At 39.4% G+C, this 22014-nt stretch overlaps 1 long non-coding RNA gene across 1 annotated transcript; it reads left to right on the forward strand.

Moving 5' to 3' along the window:
* Nucleotides 1-395: 395 nt before the first annotated feature.
* Nucleotides 396-20711, forward strand: LOC119539796. Its single transcript, XR_005217938.1, has 3 exons — nt 396-1229; nt 16962-17106; nt 19418-20711. It is a non-coding gene; the product is annotated as an uncharacterized LOC119539796 (long non-coding RNA).
* The last annotated feature ends 1303 nt before the right edge of the window (nt 20712-22014 follow it).

Raw genomic sequence — 22014 nt, forward strand, 5'->3', positions numbered from 1 at the left:
AAGGCTTCTGCTCTCTTGTCACATTAATTGGGATGCACAGCCTGCAGTTCACAACAGAGCATGCATGCTGCTAGATTTATAGAAACTGGACTGTGATTTAAGGCTACTGCTGGACTAACTGATCTTTGAGTTTTCTCTATTGCTACTGCCATTCTGTTAGGTACAATTTGCTAGTTCATTACAGCCTACAAGTAGCTTAAGACAATTTCTACCTGTTAAATAATGTTTTGAAAACCAAAACATGGGAATAAATTTTCCTGCAATGATGCCAAAACTCGTGAAAACGAGAGGGACAGTGACAGCTTTAACCTGTTTTCACACAGGAACGGTCACCCTGAGAATCACCTTCCATTTTAGCAAGCAGGACAGAAATAGTTAAGTCCTGAAGGCTGTGTGAGTTAAAAACTCAGCCTGAGAGCAAAAGCAATTCAAGATGGCGCTTCCAGGTGTGGACTGCAAAAGGCTGCCCTCCTTAAGCCACTCTTTATATTCAAGGTCTGCCTGGTGCCACCTTAGAAGCTGGCCTTATTCTGCAGAGGACATTGAATGATAACACCGTGCGCGTCAGCTGACTGCTGTGTCATAGCTGCTGCTTTCTGCATTATCCCAACTGCCTGAATTCTGGCTCCTGCAGTTTTTCTGGTCGTACTGCGGCAAAGCAGAGGCGCACGACTAGGCACGAAGCGACAGAGTTTTAGAGTTTTATTTTCCTGCTACTACTTACATTGCTTACGTGAGGAGTATTCACGTTTGTTTAGCCGGGAGCAGAGATGCAGTCTGAACGTACATGGTGGCTTCTAACTTGGCAGCGTGAATTTTCAGCCGAGCAGTTACTGCTCGGAGCCTTGTAACCAAACAGCCTCTGAAGGAGAACATCTGGCTTCCCACCACGTGTATGAATAGTCCGGAGGCTTCTTGAGCCACGCTGCTCTACCTGCAGGAATAAAGTCTAGCACAAAGGAGAGGATGCTTGTCATCATTTGCCTGGCTGGGGCCTGGGCAGGCAACTTCACCTCACTGAAGCTGTGACTCTCCCCCAGCTCATGTTAAAGCTGGTCACAGGCGCTGGCGCAGATCCCCACTCCTGAGTTAGGACAAGGTTTAAAGGAGAAACCAGACTCACTGACCTAAATCAATCCCAGTCCCCCCCTGGATGCGGGGCAGCTGTCGACTAGCGGCCACACACCAGCCACCAAGTGGAGAATCGCTGGGATTGCAGTCTGTGCCAGGTGGGACCTGGGAGAATGGCACTGTCTAATTTCGGTTGTCCAATGGCTTCTTCTTATTTTCCTAAATAATTGTGCTCGCTAAGTATACAGTTGTCTGGATTAGTGTGCTTTCTGTGCTGTCCTCATCTGCTCTGGCTGGAACTCAGGGCATCAGGCAAGCCTCCGTTAGCCCGGCTCCTTTCTGTGTGATGCTATACAACTAGGACGGGTCACGCTGACAACAAAGGAGGAAGCAGAAAGCATCACTTTGTCTTCTCTTGTGATGTTAGCGGCACATCACTTTCTTCGCAATGATGCCCTCCTCGTTTTGTGTGTGTGTGTGTGTGTGTGTTGTGAGTTGTGTGTGTGTCTTTTAATTCATCTCATTGAAGAGCCTAACATATCATCATGGATGTGGTTTTTAACGATTTGGAAAAAAAAAAAGAGCCTGTGGAGACAGCGATTTGAGACAGCAGCACATTTAGGTTATTGCCAATTTGAAATACTTGGTTTGTGAAGCCAAGCCCTAAGGGACAAGCTCGGTAACTGAAAAAGAGATCGTAGATAAAGAAATAAAAATGACAAGCGTAATGGAGGCTCTGTGAAAGGACTGTCAGAGCATCCGTTCATGGATGGCAATTTCACCAGGCTTAGATTGAATAATTCATAGAATGAAATTACCCTGCTTTCACCTTTCCATTTAAACCGGCATGATCTGAATCTCTAATAAATTTTCAAGATAAAGTAAAATGCCAATTTGAATCTGAAGAGCTTTTAAAACCAGATGCCGCATCCTGAATCTTTCGGTATCTTTCACAATTATCCTGGGAGAACTGCACTTCATCACGAAGCACCATTACCAGGGAAAATTACTGTGATTACAATAGCAACAATAGAATACCATCCAATGATCTCTAATTTACCTAATTTGCTAAGACTGACTGTGTGATTTTCATGCCCATTGTGTTCTCCACGTCTGGCATCTGTGGATCTATCTCGCACCGGACAAAAGTAGGGGCACTGTGTATCCTACCTTAACTCTGAAAGCCTAGCAAAGAACATTCTCCTAGGTTAAAATGGCTCTTTGCTTTGGACTGCGATTTTGTGTTTTGTGTTTTTTTCCCTCTATGCCCCAAATGCCTGTTTGGGGGGAAATGGTGAGCCTGTCATGGATTGGGTTTTTTTCTTTGACACAAAGGAACACTGACTTGTTAATTTATACACTCTTTATTCTAATGTATACAAGCATGTGTTTACCAGAAGGGAGGGAAGAGTGTTTTGGGAGAGCAGTTTAAAACGGCAGCCAAGATGAACTGTATGTGTGGCTTTACGTCTACTTGGAAATCTCTGTTTGCTTTCAGGCTAGAGGTTCTTTCAGGGAACTATAATCTGGGTATGCTATGTTTAAAAACCTCAGATTGAAATTAAGCTCAAGAGACACAACCAGTAATAATTTTGTGTAGCTGTTATTAAAAGCATGTATGTTGGATTGGATTTAGTGATTAAAGGAAGCTTTGGTATGACTTTGGGGTGTTTGTATATGTTTGCCTTCTAGTAGAAGTCTGTCCTAAAGATGACTTTTTTTCTGACAGGGCTGCACAGTCCGTCTCAGGGAAATTGTGACATCCTGAGGAGGTGGCCTGGTTCATAAATCCTCACTTGAGAACAGACTGTAATATTTTAATAGGCACACTGACCTCTCACTATGTGGGTTCTTCAATTCAAGTGATTTCTTTTAGTTTAGTTATCTCAGGTAGGGTTTGGTGTAGGACAACAGTTTGTGAGGCAGGCAGGTTTGAAATCTATCTGCCTAATATTCTGTTATTTGTTGTTGTTGTTTTTTTTTTTTTTTGGTAGAGATCCCTGGCTCTGATATGTTCTTTAATCGTTATGTCTTTCCCCCTTCCCATTTCCCACACCCCTACCAGATACCTTTGTGAAAAGGAGGTAAGTTGTCTTTCTACTCATTTGTGTAATTGATTATGTTCTTCATTGTCTGGTTTCAGTGGTACATGCTTTTTATGTCATGCTTTCTTTCCACTTATTATTCTCACTACCCTCAGAATAACTAACAACTTTTTCTCTGTGTCTAAGTACAAATGAAAATATGGCATTTTAAAAAAGTGATTTAAATATAGTTTTTTATTCGCTTTTTGTAAATGCATTCAAGGTTTTAATGCTTGTCAAAGGAAAAGGAAAAGTAGTTTTGCCTAGTAAATAGATTTTCAAAATAATAAACAATTCACAGATATCAATTATGTTACCATATTGTTTTCTTTAGATAGCTCACATTTCTAATATTGAATCTATTATCCTACTTTTTGAGAAAGAGGCTTCGCTGTTAGTGATGAAAGGCTTTAAAAAAGCTCATGCTGCCTATGTGTCAAAGTGCTTTCTTTTTTATTGAAACATAGTGTTGATATTCTGCAAAAGGTTTTTAATTTATGGCATTTTCAAGCTCTTTAATAGTCAAGTCTGAGCAGGATAATCATTGATTGAGCAAACTGGTTTACATGTCTGATACTTAAGTAATACAGGTATTCTAAATTTATCTAAGAATAATTGGAAATCAGACTTTTACTACTTTTGAGGGATTTGTTGGAAACTAATTATATTTGCTCGATAAAAATAGCAAATTTGGAGCTTATAATTGTATGATTCAAGTATTTATACTTCATCTTCTTGGGAAATGAGAGGTTTGTTTTATTTCTTTAGGATATATGTACCAGAATATTAGTCTTTTTTACAAAATATGAGTAAGAATTTACTATCTTGTGTTAGTGCTTGATAATACTGAAATTCAGGGTGTTTTTTTTTGCCACAAAAAAAGATAAATTCATCATAGAGCTGCTATCTAACTTAAAAATCTTAAACTCCATTGTTTCTCTGAAATTAAATTTTCTTTTCAAACTAAGTAATTAAAAGTAAACACAATATTTTAAAATAAATTCATTTAATTGTTAATCCACTATTTAAAACTTTTTCACTATTTATAAATATATTTTACTTATAATACTCCATATATGTATAAGATAGGTGAAAAAGACTGTAAGGATAACTTTACAATTGCAGTTGATTTGAAAAATAAAGAATCAATTGTGGAAGTACACTAGCAGGGGTTAATTTGGGTGAAATCTCAGACAATCATGGCTTACTTCGTAGCCTTTTGCTTTTTTGCCTTTTTTTTGGGGGGGTGGGGTGGGCATAAGACAGGTAAAAATAAAAAATAAAAAAATAAAAATTTAGCCCTTTCCTACTTACTCCTGACTCCCAATCACTCCGGAGTAACAGCTACAATTACAAATTGTAATTTAAAATTTAAACACACAGAAGTGCTCATAGAAACCACAAAAATGTCTCATGCTTAAAATAGAATGTGTAAATTTTATCAGTTAATAATTGTAATTCTTTCTGAACACTGCAATTTTAGACTTTATAGCATTATTAAAGTCCAGCTTGGAATAAAAAAAAAAACAACAAACTCGTCAAGGACAATATTATTAATCTCTACTTAAGATTTGTTAACTAGTTAACAAATGTTGTGGTGAATAGATGCATTTTGAATATAGTCAAACAGAATATTCATAGTTGACATAGGATTTCTCCAACATATTTTACACAAACAATGGCACAGTAAATTTCCCCCTAATTTTAAGTGGCTAGTCATGAAACAACAAGTAACAATAATTGTGCTATATTAGTCTGCCAATATAAAGAGGCAGGTGAGACAAACCTAAGACAGGTAAAGATAAATAAAACCATTCTCATTATTCAATGAGGCTTTTTTGTAAATGGCATGATTTTAAAAATTTAATGATCTTGTATTTGCATACTGTCTTTTTAAAGCACCTCTTCTCTTTAAGATAGAACTTTCCCAAAATTTTATTATGAAAATTTTCAAACATATAGAAAAGCTGGAAAATTGTGAACACCCATATAGTAACCACCTAGATTCTATAAATCTAACATTTTATGATGCGTGGTTCATCACATATTTATCCAACTCTCTATCCCTCTATTCATTCATCAATCCATTTTCTTTTTTGCTGCTGTTGTTGATTCCAAATTAAATTGCCGACATCATATCAACAGAATGTGCCACCCCCAGGAGTATGCCTGCTGAAGTGTTCAACTAGAATTCAACATGTGTTTACAGTGTTTTCCTTTTTTAAGCAAAAGTTATATATGATGAAGATAGAATTTTTTTAAAAATGCATTGTTGGTTCTCATGTGGAATCAATGATTACTTTACCATAAATAGCTGGTTGCAAATCCTCACGATCTTATGTTTTAACTTGGAAGGTACAAATCCCTAATTTATCATAGAGGAAAACAGGCCTGTCCCCAGTCTTGGTTCCCATCCGCCAGGTAAGCCTTCACTCTCCGACCCCAGGGACCACTGGTAACCCACTGTCAGTATTAGGATGGAGGAAGTGTCGAGGTATACATGGTTGATTCCCAGGGTCTAGCCCCAGTTTGGAACCAGCTTTCCTTTTTCTTTTCTGCAGGCCTTTGAAAAGTAACCCATTGGCCTCTTGAAAAACCACCAAAATTTTTTCCATCTATATCTTCTCTGACTCTTATCTCTCTTTCCCTCCTTTTCCCTGTTGGTCTTTCTACTTTCTCCTTACTCTTGAAATTTTTTTTCAGAAACAAGGGAACAAATCTCTTCATTTTTCAAGTTACTGTACTGCGTGCAGTTTCAAGGAGATAGTTCGGGAAGCAAAGATGGGAGATTAACATATCACTAGAACTCAAAGGGATTTGTTTGTACTAGTCTTAATTACGACGTAAATGAGTTGAGGATTGCTCTCTCATGACCTCTTCACTAATTCATCTCTTGGATCCAGTCATGTGGATGGGATTTACCCATTCTACTCTTAACTGAACCCTAGAGCATGCTTCTCTAAGATTTGAGTGGATGAAGCTCCTAAGAATGGGAACATTATCTATGCTTCCAATGTTTGCTAAGTTTCATAGACTGCAGCTTTCAGTGGCTAGCTCTGGTCTGTAAAGCACTTCCAATTAGGAGCTTTTTATTTGTGCCCGCGGCCCTGCTCCCCTTGGTGAGAAAATCCCAGAGCATCTTTCCCCAGGCTTTGGGCCACCTACCCATGGCAATCAACTTCTAGGTCCCTTCTTTCTCAGGCCATCCTTCTTCATGCAATTTAGCATGACAAAAGCTTTCATTAGATCATTGCTAACACTGGATCAATCCTTTGCTGGAAGCCACCAATTTCCCTATTTTTATTTAGTTATTTAATTTTTTGTGGATTTTTATTAAGAGAATGGAAAATGTATAGTATATTTTAGGAAGAGTTCCACCATTTGTAATTATAGTTAGTCTTTAAGTTGCTAAAATGGTCGATACAGCCCCCATCCTGAAAGGTTATTTAGCATGTTCTCCTTTGTAAATTTTCTTTGCTCTGAGGAGGTAAACAAAGTAGACTCTTGTGCTTCTTCTTTTCTTTTTTCCTTTACTTCTTGCTTTATTCAGTGTTTTGGCTGTCAGCTCAAGTGGTTTAGGTATGGCTCTTTTTGATCATGGGAAACTGTCTCAGCACATGCATCACTGAGGTTCATGTTTGTTTGTTTTTGCATGCGTGTTCTTTAAGGCTTGGGGATGTCTTCTCTAGTACACAAGTACTAGCTCATTCTAAGTACTGTTGGGAAAATTCCACCACTGAACTAAAGGTGTGTGTTAGGTTTGACAATAAAAATGCTCTTGATACTTTTTCAAAAATCACAGAGAATAAGCATCTTGGTTTGCCCAGTTGTCCTCACAACTGCCACACAGTAGGTTGGCCCAAACAACAAATATTTATCATCTCACAGTTTCAGAGGCTAGAAGTCCATCGAGGCATGAGCAAGACCATGCTTTCTCCTTGAAATCTGTAGTGTTCTCGTGATGGCTTGCCGCAATCCTTGGGCAATCCTTTCCTTCACTCACATGGCAATCTCTTCCTCTCCTTCCAATTTGCCTATTTTTATAAATTAATATTTGGAAAGAGCAGACTGGCTAAGAGTTTAGGTTCTGCAGTAAGACCAACCTGGATTGTAATTTCAGTTTTGCCACATAGCTAGCAGTATTATTCCAGGCAAGTTACTGAACATTTTAAGCTTCAGTTCTTTATAGGGTTTCTGGATTAAATGGCATTATATATGTATTATAATGTGATGTGATGTGATGTGATGTGATGTGATGTGATGTGATCATCATCATATCAACAAAAGGTGCCATCAACCTAGAATGCAATTGACCGTCCATCATTCAGGTCATCTACTATATCCTAGCAGACTGCCCTCTCTTCCTAGGTCCAGATTTGCTTTTCCCGATGGACCGCCCTTTAATGTCCCCTTTTTCAAGGTATAAAAATGCCCCCCAGCTTTCATCTCATTGTGGAACAGAAACAACCAGTGAATGATTAAGCTCATCTAGGTGAGTGCTCTAGGTTTTCCTCAGGTGACTCTTCTAAGAGTCATCTTTTAGAATTCTATGTTACAAAGTCAAATTATGGAAAGTGTACAAGCATAAATAAAATTCAATTTTAACAAAAGGGGGATGGCAGAAGATATTTCCCTCTAGGTGGGTCTAAGAGTAGCATCATGGAAGATTAATTTCCTACCATGATATCTCCTAACTTTTTCCATCCCATGGAACTATATTATTAAGGATATAGCAGAGTAATATGGCCCCTACGCCTAAGCAAGAAAGACCCATGCCCTGAGCCATGTGCTTTAGAAAGTGCACTTTGGGGCCCTACTCTGACCCTCTGTGTGCCGTCACAGCCCTCTCTGAAGGGCAAGGAATCGGTGAGTCAAGGGAACTTGTCCACCTAGAGCTCATGTTTCAACCCCCCTTCTAAAGCATGCTCTAGGTATCCAGACCCCTGAGTCTGGAAGATCCTGCACACACAGCCCTGTACTTCCAGTATCTGCGTGGGCTTCTTCCCTGTGACCATCCGTCCAAAGATGAAGGTGCTGCCAGTGTGTGTACTCCTGGGATCCTTGAGGTGGACCAGAGGGAGGCTGCTGGGGAGCAGCGCCCAGAATGCTAGAGCATCCACATGTGTGAGAGAGGTCTGTCTTCACACAAGAGAAAGCTGGTGGTGGGCAGGGGAGGGAGTCCAGCCAGGGCGAGGGGTTGACCCTCCCTGAGCTGCCACCACATTCTGGCATGGAACAGCAGAGCAGGGGAGAATCCTAAATTCAACTCTGGCCTTAGGAAGATGTATTTTTCGAGGGAATAGGGTAGAACTTATTTTACTTAACAACGTATTGCCTTGAGTTATATCTTTAAATATTTAGAAATATGCTATTGGGGTCCTCCATTTGTACTCTTGCCCGGGCCTTGCACATGTTGGGTTGGGTCTGTACTTGAGCTAGCTTTTGGTGGATCAGTGCTCCAAGAACTTGATTAGTTGGTGGTGGTTGTATTATTGGGCAAGTAAATCTTCATTGTTAGTACAAAGGGAAGAAGGCTGTTTCCTGACTATAATCTAGGAAGTCCATTCTCTAGCTGAGGTCTTTAGTCCAAAAAAATTTTAAGTTAGTACATTCTAAAAATACGAAACTTCCATTTTGTATTTGTGATGTTCTGACAAGTAAAAATAGTTCTTTCTCTCTTTCTCTCTACTGGTATATCAAAGTGGAAAACTGGTTTTTGCACTTGCCAGAAAGCCAGCCAGCCATTTCAATTAGGCAACAATTAGAATTGCCACACAGAAGAATATGGATCACAAGGGGCCATTTTACTGAATTACCAAATGATACGATCTCTCTTCTAATGTACTGAATTCAGTATTCAGCATGTGAGTTTTAACAAAGAAATTAAGAAATTAATACCTAATGGAAGAAGAATTATTGTTTCATAAAATAAAACCTGAAGTAAATATGATCATTTTCTCAACTGGATGTCCAAAGAAAATTTAGGGAACAAAAAGAGAAAGAAATTTAAGAAGTAGGGAAAGGGAATGGGCTCAGACTGTGCAGGTGTTTTGCACACAACAAATGATAGATGTGTAAATGTTACTTGTTCCAGCACAACCTAATACAGGGTCAAATATAAAGGATTCTGAAGACAGCCAGTCAGGATTGAATCCTGATTTTCTCTCTTACTATCTGTGTAACTGTCTTGGTTTCCTAAGGCTGCTGTAACATAGTATCAGGAACCCAGAGACTTAAAACAACATAAATGTATTGTGTCACAGTCCTGGAGGTTGGAAGTCCAGACTGCGTAGAGAAGAATCCTTTGCCTCTTCTTTAGTTCTGGGGGTTTGCCATTAATTCTTGGGCTTCAATCTCTACCTCAGTTGTCACATGGTGTTCTCTGTCTAGGTCTGTATCCAAATTTCCTTTTCTTATAAGTACACCAGCCATATTGGATTAGGTCCCACCCTAATCCAGTTCAGCCTCATTTTAACTAATAACATCTTCAAAGCCCTTGTTTCAAATAAAGTTAGGACTAGGGAACTTTGGGCAGGACACAATTCAACCCAAAATGGTTTGACCTCTGGCACCCCAAAATTCATGTCCTTCCCATGTGTAAAATACGTTAACCCAACCCCCAAATCACCAAAAGTCTAAGCTCATTCTGGCATCAACTTCAAGTCCAACCTTCTGAATCATCTATATCAAGCATGGCTGAGATCCTGGGTATGATCTATCCTGGGGCAAAGTCCCTCTCCATCTGGGCCTTTGAAACTATAAAACAAGTTACCTGCTTCCAAAATACAGTGGTGAGATAGACATAGGATAGACATTCCCATACCAAATGGGAGAAACTGGAAGGAAAAAAGTGGTTACTGGTCTAAAGCAAGTTCTAACCCCCATAGGGCAAGGGCCACTAGATTTCCAGTCCTGAGAGTAATCTTCCCTGGCTCCATGCTCTATCTTCCAGACTTGCTGGCATGGTGGCTCCACCCTCTCTGAACACCAGAGCAGTGGCCCTAAATCTTGACCCAAGGAGGTCCCTTTGTCCCAGAACTCTGCATCCATGGTTCTGTCTTGGAGTCGTTTTTCTATAGTTTGTCCCATATCTGTTAATTTCAGTCCAGTCTGACAATATTTCTGTTGATATAAAATTCTCAAAATCCTTGTCTGTCTCACATGCATTTCACTGGAGTTCAAGCCATCAAACAAGAAGGCCCTCCACAGATCCTTCCTGGATAACCACATCTCCATTCCTGGTTTCTGCTGAGATTATTCAATGGATCTATGAAGCACATGGTTAATTTCTTTAGCAAATGACTGTCTAGCCCCACTCCTGGCCATGTTTCCATAGCACATTATCTAGATAGGCTAAAAATTGTATAAATCATCAATCACTATTCCTTTTTGTTTACCAGTTCATTCCTCAGTTTCTCTCTTTCCTCAAGCATTTTACCATATGTAGCAAAGAGAAACCAGGCTGCAACTTCCACACTTTGCTTGGAAATTTCTTCAGCTAAATATTCAAGTTTGTCGCTTACAAATTCTGCCTTCCATTTGACATTGGAACACAATTCCTCTGCTACTTTATAACAAGGATCATCTTTCCTCCAGTTTCCAATAACACATTCACATTTTCCCCTAAGGCCTTACCAGAAGTACCTTTAGAGTTCATATTTCTGATTACATTCTGCCATTATGACCTATGCATTTTATAGAATGACAGAAGCTTTCTCTGTAGCTCTCCTCACTTCTTTCTACGTCCTCACTAGAACAGCCTTTAAAGTGCATATTTCTACCAACAGTCTTTTCAAGGCAATCTGGGCTTTTACTATTAAGCACCTCAAGATTCTTCCAGCTTCTACCTAATTCCGCAGTCACTTCTCCATGTTTAGGTATTTGTTACAGCAGCACCTCACTTGCTGGTGCTAAAAACTGTCTTAGTTGCCTAGGGTTGGTGTAACAAAGAACCACAAACTGGGTGACTTAAAGCAACAGAAATGTACTGTCTCATAGTTTTGGAGGCCAGAGGTCCAAAATCTGTAGAGGAAAACCCTTCCTTGTTACTTCCTTGCATGGCGTTTCCCCTGTGTCTGTCCATCTGGGTCTGTTTAAAATTTCCTCTCCTTACAAGGAAACCAGCCACCCTGGATGAGGACACACCTTACCCAGTTGGCCCTCATTTTAATTAATAGCATCTTTAAAGACCCTATTTCCAAATAAGGTTGGGGGAAGGGGAGTGTAGGACTTGAACATATCTTTTTGGAGGACATAATTCAACAGCTGACTTTGAATGAGTTTTTAACCCCTCTTTGTTTCCTAGTTTTCTCACATATAAAGTAGGGGTGATAGTACTGCCTTCACAGGGGACTAATGAGGATTAAATTAGTTAATATTTGTAAAGCACTCAGAAAAGTGATTGGCATGTAGGTGCTACAGAAATTTGTTAAATAACAAAGTAAATATGAAAAATGAAAAAAAAAATTAGAGCTCAGGGAAGTTAATGACATGTTCTCAGTCACACAGTGAATTAGTAAAAGGTCCACCATCCAACATACATGTGCTAGTTTGGATGTATTATGTCCCCCAAAACACCATTATCTTTGATGCAATGTTGTGGGGATAGACGTATTAGTGTTGATTAGGTTGGAACCTATTGGTTCAGTGTTTCCATGGAGATGTGACTCAATCAACTGTGGGCGAGACCTTTCATTGCATTATTTCTATGGAGGTCTTGCCCCACCCATTCAGGGTAGGTCTTTACTGGACCACTGGAGTACTTTAAAAAGAGCTACACAGGCCCAGATGCAGAGCAGCTAAGAGTGACATTTTGGAGAGCAACTGAGAGTGACATTTTGAAGAGGAGCTGCAGCTAAGAGATGACAAAATGCCCCAAGAGCAACATTTTGTAGAATTCCATTATGAAACACCACCTGGGAGCAAGCTGACACCAGCTACATGCCTTCCAAGCTAACAGAAGTTTTCCAGATGCCAATGGCCATTCTTTTGTGAAGGTACCCAACTGCTGATGCCTTACCTTGGACATTTTATGGCCTTCAGACTGTAACTCTGTAACCAGATAAACCCGCTTTATAAAATCCAATCCATTTCCAGTGTTTTGCAAAATAGTGGCATTAGCAAACTGGAACAATACATATCCAAGCATCAGGATTATTCCTGAAAAGTTCACATTGCCCAAGAGCTGATTTTGGCCAAAATAGACTATACATGTACCATTTATTATAAAATCTCTGTGCCGGTTTGAATGTATTATGTCCCCCAGAAAAAGCCATATTCTTTGATGCAATCTTGTGGGGCAGACAGAATAGTGGGGATTAAGTTGGAACATTTGAATTAGGTTGTTTGCTTCGAGATGTGCCCCACCCAACTGTAGATGATAACTGATGGGATATTTCCATGGATGCATGGCCCCACCCATTCGGGGTGGGCCTTGATCAGTGGAGCCATATAAATGAGCTGGCTCAAGGAGAGGAAAGGGAGTACAGCTGTGAGTGACGTTTTGAAGAAGAGCAAGCTTGCTAGAGAGGAATGTCCTGGGAGAAAGCCATTTTGAAAAAAGAACTTTGGAGCAGACGCCAGCCATGTGCCTTCCCAGCTAACAGAGGTTTTCCGGATGCCATTTGCCATCCTCCAGTGAAGGTTTTAGGAACTAGAACAATCTCTAAAGGAAAAACAGAAAGAATTCTTAAAAAACTGGAGTACTATAATTCTGATAAATTAAGTTTTCGTTCTATCCCACCTGTAGTTTTTATCCTTCTTTTCACATTTTTAGCCTCTTATCAGATTAACTTATTACCAACCAGTGAGTCTGTGAGACAAGTCACTACTTCACTGGAGGGCAAGAAGGCCAATATCCCACCTGCAACCCCTACCACACACATACAGCGTCATGGTACTGTGCCAGCAAATATCACTACAACAGTAATACAGGAGTATGAATAAAAGTGGGAAAATACAGGAAAGCATAAAAAGGAAAATAAACATCAACCATGATTCCAGTGCTCGAGACAAGCACTGATTGTGCATTATACAGTCATATGTGTGTGTGTGTGTGTGTGTGTGTGTGTGTGTAAACAAATTCTAAAGATTGGACTTAAAATTGCATAACAGTTTGTTACTTGCTTTTTTGTCTATAATATATGTATTTATATTTTCAACTTTAGTACACCTGTGCAGTAGCTTTACAATTGCTAACCCATAGTCCTGTGAGACACAAATTTAGTCCCTAAAGTGAAGTATTTGTATACAATTCCTTTTGTCTTTAGCCTTACAGTATACAGTCAACACACTGTCCATAGTTAACTTAGGTCAACTCTTTCTTTCTCCATCCCTCACTCCCTCCCCTCCTTTCCTTCCTTCCTTTCCTTCTTTTCTTTCCTTTATTTCCTTCCCTTCTTTCAACAAGCACTCCTCCCATCCCCCTTCCTCGATTCCCTGGTACACTCTAATCCACTTTCTACCTCTGTGAAATTGCTAATTCTCATCATCTAAGTGATATCATACAATAGTTGTTCTGATGTGCCTTGCTTACTTCACTGAGCATAATGTTTTCAGGGTTCTCCCCTCTTGCAGCATATCTCATAACTTGCAACCTACTTTTGTAAATAAGTAATCATGAGTACTCTCCCAAATCACCAAAATAATTTAAAAAAAATCTGAGCCTGTTAATTGTTATATATTATTCCAACATATAATCCCTTTAGAAGGACATTTAAGGTTCTTCCTTATTTTCACTATTATAAATGTAATTGGGTGGCATTAAAATTTTAATGTGACAGAATATTTTGAGATTAAACTGGGCCTGTTTTCTAGGCTGCAGGCTCATTATAAAACAATTGAGGTCTTTCTTCCCTTTTCCTCCCAACGATTGGTAAAGGGCTTTGGGTTGTGGGGACCCAGGTTTTCCTTGGGCTCAGGAGTAAGTTAACAGGCCCTTGCTTTCAAAAGTGTGTGCTTAAGTCAACTGGAAGCCAAGTAAACTGGGGGTGTTGGATGGGAAAGACCTGGAGGCTTTGAACTTTTGGAGAAAAAAGGAAAACGAAGGGTGCAGTATTCCAAGACTGGACAAGAGGGGTGGATTCCTCATGAGGCTGGTGGGGACTGGAGGCTGGCCATGTCATGTGGAGATGGCTCAACCTCAAAGGAGTACGGTGGGGATGCCTGGGGGTTCCCCTGGGTCCCTGGGGCTGAGTTTGGCTCAAAGGTTTGTGGTATCATCAGCAGAGGTGCTGGCCTTGACAAGATGCTTGCAAGTCTAGATAAGAAACTTCTAGGAACTACCTTTCTAAATTCCTGTACTGTTCAAACCCAAAGATTCTTCACAATCCCAAGGAACTAAAAAAAAAAATGATAGCGCTTGGACTTCCCACCATCGAGGCTGATGGATGATAAACCGAACTTAATTTGTTTAGAAGGATAATATGGTACCCAACATCAGGAGGAAGTCATGCCTATTACCTAAATAACACTATCCTTGTGTATAACTCAGTGTGTCTGATTATTCACTTAGAATAAATTCCTAGAAATGAAATGACTAGGAGAGGGTCTGAACAGTTTAAGGCTTTTTGGTCTATATTGAGTGTCAAATATTATTTGTGAGTTTTTGTATTTTTCAAATCCACTAACTCTTCTATTTATCCCTCAAGAAAGGTTGTTAGCGAAAAGAGGAAAAGCAAAATTAGCCAAGATAATTGATCATTAGGTATAACTGATCATTAAGTATAATTGACCATTAAGTATAAATTTTCATTTAAAACCTACCTCATCCCCAAAGACTTCAATTACTAGATTGCTTTATTGATAAGTCCAAGAGACAGTGAATCATTAAGTATTTAAGTGAACAAGATAAATTTCTACATGAGAAAGTGACATATACTTTATCAGTTTTGCAGATTGTCAAGAAATTATCTAAAAGATGGGAAATAGGCACTAGGATCAATAGAAGGCCACACAAAACCTGATTTAAATAAACAACAACAACAACAACAAAACCTGCTTAAAATCTCTTAGTAGCGTCCCAATAGCCTTAGGGCAAACCCCAACTTGTTGGCAAACTTCCTAGTTGTAGGATCTTAGGCTAGTTACTTAACTTCTCAGAGCTTCAATTTCCGCTTCTGAATACCAGGCAATAGGAGTACCTACTCAGGGGGTTGTTGGGGAAATTAAAGGAGTTAATACACGTGTTGAACTAGAAAAGTAACTGGTACCCAGTGAGCTCTAGATAAATTATCATCGTCGTGGCATCTGAGTCTGGCTCCCACCTGCCCCTGCCGTGTACCTCTCTCTGTCCCCCTCACCTTAGGCCTCCGCTACACTGAAGTACTTAGTATACTCTGAACCTCTCCGCACTTTCATTTTTCCTGCCTTTGTATGTGCTGCTTTTCTGCCTGGCATGACCATTACCCCCTACTTTTCCTGGCTACTTCTTTCATCTGTCAAGATTCAGCTCCTGTGTTGTTCCCCTCTTCCCCCTAAAACCATTTTGTCAGCCTGAGCTGGACACCTATCTTAGGTGCATCTATAGGGTTTGGCAGAATATCTTATCACTGCCCATTTAAGATGCTGTGCTCCACCCCCAGGTGAGCTCTCTGAAGTTACAAAACATGCTGTACTTATTGTTGGCTCTCCAGGGCCCAGCCCGTTGTGGCCCATCATAAGTACTCAATCATTTGTTGAATGAATGGGATAACTGGGGGAAGAATGGGACTGTTTATACCTGCAGAGTAATTTACTGTTTTCAAGCACTTTCACAAACATCTCATTTGATTTACACAGAACAAGCAAGCAGGGATAATTTCCATTTTTACAGATGTGGAAATGGAGGTTAAATGCCTTGCCCAGGATGCTGTATCATGCAAGAGGCAGAAGAATCTCAGTTCATCTGACTCCCCTCCTTGCAGCATGGTTTTTGCATTATACTGCTCCATCTCTCTAAAGTTTGTCTTTGGAGGAAACTGCGTGCTCTTGAGTAAGGGCTGATCTATCTAAGAAGGAGTTAAAAGAAAGAGAGCAGAGTAAATGCTGGAGACAAATGAATTGGTTAGAAATGGGGAATATGCTGGCAAGGGCAAGGAATAAAGAAGTCTGGGTCTTTGGAGAGGTGCTTTGGGAAGGTGGGAGAGTGGGCCTCTGGGTGTTGTGCCTTGCCCCTGTGTTTGAGAAGCAGATCAGAACTATTACCACCCTCTTTTAGAAAGGGTTTTAGAAGAACAAAAATCATTCTGGTTCCTTTTCCTTCATTCCTGCCTCTTTAAGCCTCTAAAGACTCTTTTAAAACTTATCTCTGGGATTCCACCTCAGCCACGTGGAGGCCATTTGGAGTTCACCAACCAATGGGAAACAGCTGCCTGTCCTCCACTTTCCTCCAATACACAATGAACTTTCCATTCAGTAGTTGTGATAAACATCCACCAGATATATTTCTCTGTTAAACCAACACACTTGGGTTTTAGAAGACCGACTGGGGCAAGAAGGCCCCACTCTTGACCACACTTGTGTTTACGCTCAAACAGAATTAATGCTTTTCAGAATTTAATGCCACAAATGTCAGTAAGAAAGAGGTTGTGACAGAAAAAGCTTAATTTCATTATCCCTCCTTGAGTCTTAAAATTAAATGATATTTTATTAGAAGCTTTTTGGGTTGAACTGAACTGTTCTCTAATGCTGCCTTTAATTTTCATTCCCTTCTGCCTTGCAAGTTGTGATAATGGATATAACATTATATCTGTATGTTGCTTTCCAACTTTCAAACCACTTTTATAAACATTATCTCTTCTGATTCTCAAAACCCTGGACTTGGAACAGACCGAATTTAAACAACCTACCTAAGGTTATGCAGCTGGTGAGCAAGCAGATCAGAGACTCATGATCTTCCTACTGAGGACCCAGGATTCTTTCCTTGCCTCTCTGAGGATACTGCTACCTGGACTCCTCTAACTCCCAATCTAAGGTTAGTCTTCCAGGACACTTAACAGAAGCATGGATTTGTTATCCCTTAGAAAGAAGACTTCTGAAACCAAATTTTGAAGATGAGTGATTTGGGGAGGAGGGGACCAGAGTGAACTTTTATATCAAGTTCAGCAAAAGGCAGTCTCTTTTTTAATTCTCATGCTATGAGCAGTAAGTATTTTGGAGGAAAAACTCTAAATGTTCATGAATCATAGCCTTAAAAAAGAATTCATCCTTTTATTACCTGTATGACCTCAAAAAGCTGCTAATCCTGCCTGGTCATTAAGTTTCTAAATTTTGAAACTAGGGCTAGCCATAGCATGTATCTCCGATACTGAGAACACCAGCTCCTCAGCAGATGCTCAATAAAAATTTGTTGAATGGATGAAATGAATTGGGGATAACTTATGGTGTACCTCTCCTAGACCCAGGCACTTGGTGAAAACAACACCAACAGATTATTCATCCATAAAAATGAATAAAGTTCTATGATATGCTACAACATGGATGGACCCTGAAATCATTATGCTAAATGAAATAAGACAGACATAAAAGGACAATTATCGTCTAATTCCACTTGCATGAAATATCTAGAATAAGCAAATTCATAGAGATAGAGAGTAGATTAGAGGTTACGGGGGGGGCTGGGGTGGGGACGGAGCCAGGAAGGATGGGGCTTTATTGCTCAATGGGAACTGAGCTTCTGTCTGGGGTGATGAAAAAGTTTTGGAAGTGGATGGCAGTGATGGTAGCACAACATTGTGAATATAATCAATGCCTCCAAATGGTACACTTAAAAATAGTTAAAATGGAAAATTTTATGTTATATGTATGTTAACACAATAAAACAAAAAACTCTACAGAAGCAAGAGATGTTAATACATTCTCCTGAATAGACCTGGTAATATAATAAAAATTAATGTGTGTGAAAGAGATCATTTGTATGGTTATTGTGAAACCAGTCCCAGCTCTTTCTGGTCACTTAAGACTGGAGGGGAAGAAAGTGTCTTTTATATCTTCTTTAAACCTGGCTAAGGAAAGGGATTTTACCCGTCTTCCTGATTCGTGCTTTTTGGCTGACATGCAGGGGCTGGCCAGAATCTTTGGTTGGTTTGTGAAGTTTAGGCCACTGGTACACGAAATTGCCATCACACTTGGAATCCTTGTGCAAGTTCACAATGCTGCATTGTGTTTCCTTCCCTGGGGCAGGGGTGATTATCTGGAAAAGGTTAGCTGTTGCCATTAGGGCACCTGATGTCGCCAAGACTACAGAGCAATGTGAAACAGAAATAAACCATGGGCTTTCAACGTTTGCCGAGTCATTTGCAAATGTGTTTACTTAATGCGTAAGTATAACACATAATCTTGTAAAATATGTCTAGGGAAATTTTGTAACTATACTAGAAAATACCCACATTATATTCAAGCAATTGCTTCTCAACTACCCAATAGGGTCTCAGTTCAATTTTTAGCTTTATCCATATATATTTAGGGAAACTAAACAAATCTCGATTTCTTGATCTTGTACTTATACCTCACGTATCTTGTTTTTTTTCCTTGACATACCTGAAAGCACTTTCAAATAAGAGGAACAGCATTACACTTAGAACCTCTAAAAGCGAAGTGCATTTGGAAGTTTTCCAGTGAGGTAGATGGAGGAGATAGAAGGGGTGAATATACTTTTTTTGGTACTTCACGTTGCTCTGAGAAGTAGGGAATGTAGAGCTTCAAAATGATGACTCAAATAATCATAGACCTAATGAATCATTTGGTCCAGTTCCAGGCTTCAGGCAACTGAGTATCTAAATCTTCTAAGACACATCATAATGATTATTTCTCAAATTGAAGAGCTTCCAGAATTGAGACATCTCTGTCTGCTTCAGTAGCCTGAACTGAGGTTTAATTTTTTTTTTTTTTTTTTTGAGGGTTAATTTTTTTCTCCGTGTCTAACAGAAACTCCTTTTGCCTTTTAAACGAAATATGAAAATAACTGACCGGTCTTCTTGTGGAAGACAAGTAAACTGATAGGCCCAATAGCCACTCCTTATCACTTTTTTCCTTTGCCTGTCTTTACTATAGAAGCTGGAAAAGCTAAATATTCATTTTCCCAGTTTTTTCTATAGCTGGGGATGATGATGTGAAAGCTCAGGCTAATGTTAAGTGGATTAATAATTGCTGGGGATGGGGATGGGCAGAAATCTGGATATACTTTTGTTTTCTTGATTATAAAACAAAAGCATTTATTTTTTAATAAAAATAAAATTCAATTTCTCATAAGTCAGAGTAATACCACCACTTTTCTTTTCTTCCAGTCTTGAATACGGATGTGATGCCTCAAGCTACAGCAGCCAATTTGGAACCACGAAGGAAAGGCCCTATGTTTCTGAGCCATTAAACCAATACCAGCAACCGCCAACCTCCAAACATCTAATAAGAAAAATCTACCCTTATTCCTTTAAGCTGATATCACTGGGTTTCTATTATTTGCAGTTGATAGCAATCCTATCTGAAACGCATCATCTATGTGATTTCATGTGGCCGAAGAGACATAAACCCATTCAGCTTCTCAAGTCAGGCTCTGTCGTACTTCTATAACCTCCTCCATTCCCAATCAAACCAGGCTCATGAAGACATTTACTTCTTTGCTGCTTTTCTCTATGTATACCAGAGTATACTTCCCTCTCTGCAACAGATCCCTAAATTCACTCCATCCTTAAAGGTACACACTTGTCTGTAGCCTTTCCTAAAGAATGTGCCCTATCCCATAAATCTCCAGTAAGAAGCTCCTGTGTGGTCACTGCGTTGCCTAGACTTTCCTGCACAGTCCCAATTTTAATTACTTTGTGTGACTGACTCTATAAGTGCATCTGCACTTCTCAGAATGCATGCCCTTATTTTTGTTCGTGTTTTGGTGTGGAGACTCAATAAAATTAATTCAGTTTTTCTTATTCAATATCAATTTGAAAATAAGGTCATTGCTCATTCCTGTATTAGCTTCTTCCCAAAACCAATTATAAAGATACAATTTGGTTCTTCTGCTTCCCAGAGTATACTGCAAATGCAAATGAGAGACAGGACAAATACACAGAACGTGATGAAGAAACTACATTAGTAATCATTGGCTACTTAGCAAATGCCATGCAGCATTAGTTCTTCCATCATTCCAGGTAACCACAGACCTTCTAGAGTTTCTGGAAAGCAGTGGTTCTGATTCCAGAAGCTTTGCTCGGAAGCCAAATGAGTTACTTTATAGTCACACCTCCATTAATGCAACTTTTTAAAATAAAAATAAAATTCAATTTCTCATGAGTCAGAGTAATAAGAACTATTCCTAGAAATAAAAGTTATTAATAAAAATAAGATAGTGGGATTAGATTATCCTTAAGTTTCCTTCTAACTCCAAATTTGTGATTGTAATTAGCTTTTCAGACTTTTACTTGGTAAAATTACATCTCTCCAAATCACTGAGTGATATCTTAGGGAACTAAATGAAGTTCCTCTCCTTCTCTTCCTAAGCAATTCAATCCCAAGGCCATTAGACGAGGCAGAGGAAAGTAGAGGTCCACAGTGGAGGAAGAGGGGAGCAGAGGGTGACACAAATGCCCAAGTGAGGGGGATTGATCAAATAAGTAAGCATATTAAGGATAATGGAAACCAGGTTTCTCCCCAATGGAGAAAGAAGGTGCACATATAGAAAGGGAGAAAATAGAATAAACCTATGGGTTTGGATCAGAATTGGGGATATCAGTGTGAATTTATGGTTTTCAATATAAAGATATAGAAATAAATATAGATGCCAGTGAGTTTGTGTGTAAATATGTGTATTTATATACCTAGCCCCTAGCTCTGTCCACTGAGCATGTCCAGGAGCAGCAATAGCACAATAGCTATGAGCACACTTAGTGTGCAGATCTTGCTTTCTTTACTAAAAAGAACCAGGGCACCTTGGAGAAATGGCTAATTCCAGGGCCGGGCCAGACAAAGCACAACATGGGCCTGGACCACATTTTTGTCCAGAAGTGAAGGCAGTGCTCAAAGAATGATGCAGCTATATGTAAAATAAAATGTAACAAACACAGAAACCAGCTTGAATGGGCTGCCACTGGCCAAATCTAGGATAATTTGAGCATTCAAATAATTATACAAATGGATTTAACCTGTTGAATAAAATAGGAAACCATGAAGTCCTTATGTTTAAATAAAGACAGTGAAATTTTGATTAGAAATGTTTACATAGTTTCAAGGTACCTTCCCACAAAATAATTATTCTTTAGGAAGGAGAAAAGAGTAACTTTGCAGTGGAGAAGGCTGGCAAACACTGACTCAATCAATTAAAGTGAATATCACCAGGAAGGGGACAAATTGAAATCACGGACTGCGTAACAGGATGTGAAGATAAGGACAAAGCATCTCTTCTGTGTTAATCCTGCCAAGGATGCGTAGCGTCAATCTAATCATGAGGAAGCACCCAGTAAATCCAATTTGAAGTGCAGTCTATAAAGTAACTATCCTGTACATTTCAAAGGTATGTCAGGCCTGTGAAAGCCAAAGGAAGATGGAGGAAAACTGAAGAGACATGGCACCTAAATGCAATGTGTGATTCTGGATTGGATCATTTTGCTATAAATTACATTACTGAAGCAATCGGAGAAACTTTAACAGGCTCTGAGGATTAAATGGTAAGCAATACATCAATGTTAATTTCCTGATTTTGATGGTTATGTTGTGGTTATGTAGGAAAATGAACTTGATGGGAGGAAACAATCTCACTAAAGCATATGGGGGCGATCAGACATTAGGTCAGAAACTTACCCTCAAATGGTTCAGAAAAGAAAAGTTTTTTTTGTGCTGTACTTTTTTCTGTAAGTTTATTATTTCAAAAAACTTTAAAAAAACATTTAAAATGAGG

This window comes from Choloepus didactylus, chromosome 7 (genome assembly GCF_015220235.1).
Source record: "Choloepus didactylus isolate mChoDid1 chromosome 7, mChoDid1.pri, whole genome shotgun sequence".
NCBI lineage: Eukaryota > Metazoa > Chordata > Mammalia > Pilosa > Megalonychidae > Choloepus > Choloepus didactylus.